Raw genomic sequence first — 7335 nt, 5'->3', positions numbered from 1 at the left:
GGCTTCAACCTAACTGCTAGGGAGGTTGGGCAATATTGGGGGGCAAGGGGCTGCCCTCGTGCTTTTAAAGGCGAGCATTTTGTATTTCTTGTCTGTGGCTTTAGCCCATTGGAGTGCCTCTGGCCTAATCACTTGTCCTCAGTTACCGTTTTCTTTTTACACTGGCAGGAAGGGAACACCTGTCACTTCCTTTAATCCCTTAAGAGAAGGAGGCATGAGATGGCACCGAAGGAGATTCCCAGCAGCAATTTTAACCACCCCCCTCTCTTTTTTTTTTAAGATTTATTTATTTAAGTAATCTCTATGCCCAATGCGGGGCTCCAGCTCAGGACCCAGAGATCCAGAGTCGCAGGCTCCACTGACTGAGCCAGCTAGGCTCCCCTTAACCTCTCCTTCATTACACGTTGGCCTTGTGACTTTCACTGAGTCGCTGACCTCTGTGAGTCTGTGAGCCTCTCTCCTCGTTTGTAAAAGGAGGATAATAACCCAGCCCATCTCGTAGTTCCGACTCCACTGATGGCAAGTAACAGAAACCAGCTTGAGCTGTTTGAAGTCTCGGGGGAATGGAAGAATCGAGGGCAGGAAATACGGCTGGCCTCCCGGGTGCCTACAACGGCAGGACGCCCCAGCTTCTGTGGATGTGTGCCAGATGTCGTGGCCTCAGCTTCCAGCTAGACCGGCGCTGGTTCCAGGAACCATCAGGCTCAATGGTAGCTCCGGACCCGGATTCAAATTCCTGGTGAAAGAATCTGATTGGCCCATTTGTGTCAGCTGTCTCCCGTTGGTCCAATCAGCTGTAGCCAGGAGCACGTGGTCTGTAAGGTATCCCCAAGGCTCGGGGGCTTTCCTCTGTGCATGGGGGTGGAGACAGTCCTCAGAAAGGGGCCCATGCTACCTGGTTCAAGGACTGTGGAGTAGTATTATCTGGAAGAAAGCTTCGAGAACTGTAAAGTGCCGCGTTAGTGGGAGCTGGCATGTTGGTGTGCGAGTTCTCGTTAGGAATCTTGGAGATTGCACTGCCCTGAAGGGGGATGGGAGAGATTGTAACGCTGTGAGAGAGGAGCCTACTTTATGTTTAAAAAAGATTTTATTTATTTATTAGAGAGATTGAGAGAATGGGGGGGGGGCAGAGGGAGAAGTAGACTCTGCAGGGAGCAGATGCAGGACTTGATCCCAGGACCCTGGGATCATGACCTGAGCCAAAGGCAGACGCTTAACCGACTGAGCCACCCAGGCACCTGGAGGAGCCTACTTAAAAAAACAAACAAACAAACAAACAAACAAACAAAAAAACTCTTCTAGAGGCAGAGGAGCTGTTTGTTAGAAGATCACACAGAGCCTCCGGAGGAAATGGACAGGACTAGCTTCGGGCATTGCCCGGGGTCAAGCTAGATTTACACGCCATTAGACCGTAACACTGTAAAAGAGAGAGTACCTTGAGTGTGCTCTCAGCTGTGTAAATACGGATGCTTCTGTAGTTGAAACTGTGATGTGGAACCAGCTGGCTGTGTGACTGTGACCAAGTCACTTCACTTCTCTGGGCTTACTCAGTTCTCCGAAGACTGCAGTGCAGTGTATGCATGTGTCCGTGTAACGTGGGGTTAAGGCCCGGGGTCTGGAATTAAGACAGCTGGGTGCGAACCCTCGTTCTCACTTTGCTAGCTATATGACCTGGGGAAATTTCTTCACCTCCTTGAGTCCGGGTTTCCTCACTTGTGAAATGGGGATATTTGTAGTACTTTCCTCATGTGGTTATGGTGGGGATTACATGAAATGAGTGCTCGATACACTAGCAGCTAGTATGATTAATAGAAGCCAAAGCGGGCCAACTGCAGGGACAGGGACCTACGGCATGGTGATTCTGCGTGCCCAGGCCCTTTGATGAGAACGAACACGGGAGCTGTGCAGGCGTGTGGTGCGCCCGGTGCAGGAGGAAGCCCCGAGAAGCTAGGCAGCTGGAGGGAGCGTGGGGAGACTGCTGACAGAGGCGGGTCTGGCCCGAAGACGCTCAGGTCCTTCTATGAATCCAGTTCTGCCAGCACCGCCCAGGTGCAAGGTGAAGCTTCCAGCCCCTGGAGCGCGCGCCCGCCCACCTCTCCTCCCGCGCCCCATCTGCTTCCAGCAATTCGTTGAATTCGGGGTGGCTCCTTCCCTTCCGTCCTGGGCCCCCGGGGTGGGGGGCGCTGGGGAGGCTCCGGGTGCCACAGCAGGCCCAGGGCTGGGATTACAGTGCTTCCCGTTGTGAAACCGCACCCCCGGGAGAGCTGCGGCCGGGATGAAGGCGCCGGTCTGCGCACCGCGCGCTGTGGGGCTGGACTAGTTAGAGGCTGCGCCCCCGCCGGCCGCTCCCGGGGGAAGGGCCGAGGCAGGAGCGTGGGGCCGCCGCGGGCCGCTCGCAGGGCCCCGCCGCCGGCCCCGGGCTGCGCCTTTGTCCTGGGGGCCGCGCCGCCGTGGCCTCCCGCAGCCCGGCGGCCCCGGGGCTCAAGCTGCGGCCCGGCTGCGGCCTCCGGGGCTGGCCTCGCCGCTCCCGCTCGGCTCCCGGGCGCGGCGACCACGAGTGACGGAAAGCAGTCACCCCATTAGCGGCCGGCGGGCGGTGTCGCCCCGAGCGCGGGCGGGTCGGGGAGCCCCCGAGGGGGGCGGCCGCTGGGCTGCTGGGGGATGGGGGCGAGCCCTAATCCTCTTTCGGTTCGTTCGGGATTATGTTTTGAGCCGAAGACTTGCGGAAAATCAGCGCCCCAGCAGCTGCGGGGCCCAGGAGAGGGTGCCGGGGGCCGGGTGTCCCCGCGCTGGGGCCTGCCGGGTCCTGCCAAGGTGGACGGTGGCCATGGCAACCCCTGCCCGGGGCTGCGGTAAACACGCGCTTTCAAAGGGGGCCTTGTTCCCTGCGGGAGCCCTTCAGTTCCAGCCCGCTGGGGCTTTTCAGTCCTGGGGAGGAAAGGGAGGGCAGTGGGGAGGGCGGGCCTGTGAGTGAGGAAGTGTCACTCGGGTCCCCCGTCTCCCCCGCCCCAGGCATGTTTCCTGGAGGCCCTGGTTTCCAAAGCTCCTGCTTCTGGGGAATGAAAAGAAGCGTAAGCATCAGGAATGCGTTCAGTCTCCAGGCAACAGGGTGTGTGTGTAATTGAGGGGAGGGAAGGAAGCTTGGGGGAAAAAAAAATCACTATCCCGCTGGCCACCTCCGAATGGAAGGCCTCGGTGCCCTAGACTGATTTCAGCAAGCTAGCCAGGGCCGCAGGAAGCAGATCTTTAAGACTTGCTCATCCTTTTTGGCCATGAATATCAAATGACTATAATCTCCCAGAAAACATTAAATCATTCATTAAATGTAATGTAATCTCATTAGCAATTTGTATTCTTATGTATGAGCCGGTGAATCTTTGTGAGAAGGCTGATCTTGGGAGCTTGAATAGCCTTCACTGTCTGGGGGGGGGCGGGGGCGGGGGGTGGGGGAGCCTGGCCCCCTGGATTCCCCTCCCATCATTTTGTCTTTAAGCTAACCCAAGTATAAAAACCGGGAAGGATGCTTGGCTGCTCACTAAGCACCTACATCATTTATGAAGTATCCTTTGTATGTTTGGTTACCAAATGAGTGAGTGGTGAATGCACTTCCATTTAGGGAAGGGTGGGGTTATAACCAGATCTTTTCCCTTGACACGGCATTCCTCTCTGGCCTTGTCTGAAGAGGTGGCCAGCAGGGGCAGCCTCAGGTCTGGGGAGGAGAGGAGGCAGAGGACATAGATCTATGTCTGTTAACTATTAATGATGGCCAGCCCTCTGTCTGTCTGTCAGCTCTCCTGATACCCCTGGGGATCCTTGAGGGATGTGTGAGGAAAGATCCTAGTCTTTCAGGGGCGCCTGGGTGGCTCAGTCGGTTGAGCGGCTGCCTTCGGCTCAGGTCATGATCCCAGGGTCCTGGGATCGAGTCCCACATCGGGCTCCTTGCTCGGCGGGGAGCCTGCTTCTTCCTCTGCCTGCCTCTCCCCCTGCTTGTGTTCTGTCTCTCTCTCTGACAAATAAATAAATAAAATCTTAAAAAAAAAAAAAAAGATCCTAGTCTTTCAGTCTCAGAAAACAGCTGATTCTGGGTCTGCTGACATTATTTTCAAGTCACTGTCTATCTGAGGACCACAGTGTCCAGTCTGGTAGACTGGAATGTCTGGTACTGCTAATGGACCCCCAGCATCACACCTTCCATTCTGGTCCAGAGGGCTGGGCCTCCACAAAGTTGAGTATTCAGAGGCGGGCGTCCTGGCTGCTCAGCCAAGCTTCCTCCCACCCAAGGGAGAGCACGAAGTGTTCTCATTCACAGGTTGGACACTGGGAGCAAAATCAGCTGGCTAGATTCTCACGGACCCTCATGTCTTCTGTCCCCTCTTCCTCTTGAAGTTTGAAAGGTTGTAAATTCTTCTTGTCATATGCCGTTGAATTTGGGGGAGATGGCGCTATTTGAAATGGCTTCTTCATCTGAAGTTGGAGTGGAGGTGGGGCTTAAGAACTTTTCAAACTTTTCTAATTAGGATAGAATAGGAGGAACTGCATGGAGCTTTGTGGAGAGAGGAAAAAAAGTATAGCTCATGCTTCTGGAGAGATCCAGTCTAATGGATGCACCAACTGACACATTAGAAGAACATTAAGGGCTAGTAAAGTGACGGACGTTCTTGTCTCCTTGTGGAATCTGAGACCAGAAGCAGAGTGTGTGCAGGGTGGACTCAGGCATGGGTGGGTTTTTTTTTTTTTTTTTTAAAGATTTTATTTATTTATTTGAGAGAGAGAGAATGAGAGACAGAGAGCAAGAGAGAGAAGAGGGTCAGAGGGAGAAGCAGACCCCCCGCTGAGCAGGGAGCCCGACGTGGGACTCGATCCCGGGACTCCAGGATCATGACCTGAGCCGAAGGCAGTCGCTTAACCAACTGAGCCACCCAGGCGCCCATGGGTGGGTTTTATAAGCCCCCCAGGTGTTCCTCGTGTACCACCAGGGTTGCCGGCCATCCCTCCAGTGCAGTGTCCACGGGGATGATTTTGTCCCCCAGGAGACACTGGGTGTGTCTGGAGACATTTTTGGTTGGCACAACTGGGGATGGGGGTGCCCCTGGCATTTGTGGCTCGAGGCCAGGGATGCTGCTAACCATCTGCCAATATCCAGGATAGACCCCCCTCAACGGAGAATGATCTGGCCCCAGATATCAGTAGTGCCCAAGGTCATGGCGCCTTGCTCTTGTGCCTGCACCAGCCTGTCTGGAGATTTGTGTTGAGCAGGATTCTGAGGGAAAGAAGGACGGGTGGCTGGGTGGAAAGGAGCCAGGTGGGAGCGTCGTGTAGGGAAATGCACATGGCAAGGTTTGGAGGCAGGAGAATGTGATTCGGTTTTTGCAAAGGGAGAAAGACGCTTGTGGTTTCATGAGAGTCATCTGAGACGCAGAGGACGTTTTCAGCCTGATGACCCCGGAGGTGGGCTTGCATCTTGCGGAGGGACTTCTGGTTGGGACATCAGGCCCTCTGACTGCTGGCTGTGAGTGTCAGGAACGCTCAGGCCTCTCTCCGCTCTGTGTGAGTGAAGGAGCCCCTCTCAGCTACCGTTGGCTTCAGATGCCCGGTCCCGCTGTGGGGCTGGCTTTCCCTAAGCTCAGGCACGTGGGAGAGCTGCTCGCTTTCCCTCCGGCGCCGGAACGGGCCGTGCCCTTTGCCTTCGTTAAGGCAATGGCTTCGTGCGCGGGGCGCCTTCTTTCATGCGTTCCTGCTCCTTAGAGAAGGGGAGGGAAGGCCCTAGTCTGCTGAGTCTGCTGTATGCCCACTTCCTGATGGTCCTGGCACGTGGCAGTTGGTCCATATGTTTGTTTGTTTGTTTGTTTTTTAAGATTTATTTATTTATTTGAGAGGGGCAGGGCAGCGGGAGAGAATCTTCAAGCAGACTCCCCGCTGAGCGCAGAGCCTGATGTGGGGCCCGATCTCAGGACCCTGCGATCATGACTTGAGCCGAAACCGAAAGTCAGACGCTTAACGGACCGAGGCACCCAGGTGCCCCTGGTCCGTAATGTTTTTGAATAAATGAGTAAATCCTTGAATGAATGGAAGATCTGGGCCGCCTTCTATAAATTGCCCCTTTGATAAGCACATAGTCCGTCCTTGTGCCATAAATTGAATTAGGAAAGACTGAGATTGGCCATAAGGAGGAAGGTCTCTATTGTAAGAATTTCGAGGGAGTGGGGCACATAACCTGAGGGTTACCTGAGGGAAGTGGAGACCGTTCCTATTTGGAGGGGAGCTGCTCGTGGCCCTTTCTGGCTGCCAGAGTGGCCACAGAGGGGCCATTTTTGCCCTCCTGGGTGACCCACATTACACTCCTTCCTCTGAGGCTTCTAGCTCTTAATTAGATTTCTGAGCTCTCACAGTAGACTTGAATATCCTTTGATAAGGAGTAAAAAGTGCGGTCCGAACATGTGAGTGTAATGATTCTCCTGGGGCCCACCTGCCGGACATCACCGGCCGGCCACCTGGCACGCGCAGAGCACGGCCGTAAGCACAGTGCCCCCAGAACGCCTCCCCTCCTCAGGTATGCTTAGAGGGAGTAGTCCTCCGAATGTTTGCCCATGCTTCCCAGCTGCTTTGCTCTGCCTTCAGTCAAGCCCTTGGAACTTGTTTCTGTTTCTGCAACGCAGGGGAAAAGGGCCCCTGGATGTCCCAGGCTCAGGCTGGAGGGGGGAAAGGTGTGTTGCAAGAGCTGCCTCTGAGCTGAGTCCCTCCAAGGCCTTCTGCCTTCCTCATGGCCAGGCCCGGGTGGTGAGCCTCTTCCTGGGCCCTTTGCTGGACTCTGGCTGGCTTTGTCAGGCGAAGTCTCTGGCCCCAGCCTCATGTGCCCTGGTGCGTTTGTGTGGTTAGAACCTTGCTCCTCGAAGTCCAGACTCCAGACCAGGAGCCCTCAGGTCACCTGGTTCAAAATGGGGTCTCGCTCCCCACCCCCCACCTGGCGGACTGCCTGAGTCAGTCTGCATTTTACCAAGATCCCAGTGGTCCATGTGCACAGTCAAGTCTGAGAAGCGCTGTGCTAGAAGACTTTGCATGCTGAGGGGACAATTGAGGGGATGGCTGGAGGCTCGTTTGAGCATCACCTTATGCCCCTGTCTTCGCAGAATACCTTTAGAACAGGGCTCCTTCAGCTAGCGGAGGTGAAGGATGGGTTTTGTGTTTTTCGTTCGTTCAGGGATGGGTATATGGTCCCAATGAGTATGACCAGCCTGCACAAGTCTGATGGTGTCTGAACTGGTCTGTGTGCATTCCCTGTTCAAAGAGGCAAGCCCACCACATGCTGGGATGCTGGAGCAATGTCAGATTGCTAGA

The sequence above is a fragment of the Phoca vitulina genome, unplaced genomic scaffold (assembly GCF_004348235.1).
Source record: "Phoca vitulina isolate PV1807 unplaced genomic scaffold, GSC_HSeal_1.0 scaffold40, whole genome shotgun sequence".
In the NCBI taxonomy this organism is placed as follows: domain Eukaryota; kingdom Metazoa; phylum Chordata; class Mammalia; order Carnivora; family Phocidae; genus Phoca; species Phoca vitulina.
Note: the sequence above shows the minus strand (reverse complement) of the source record.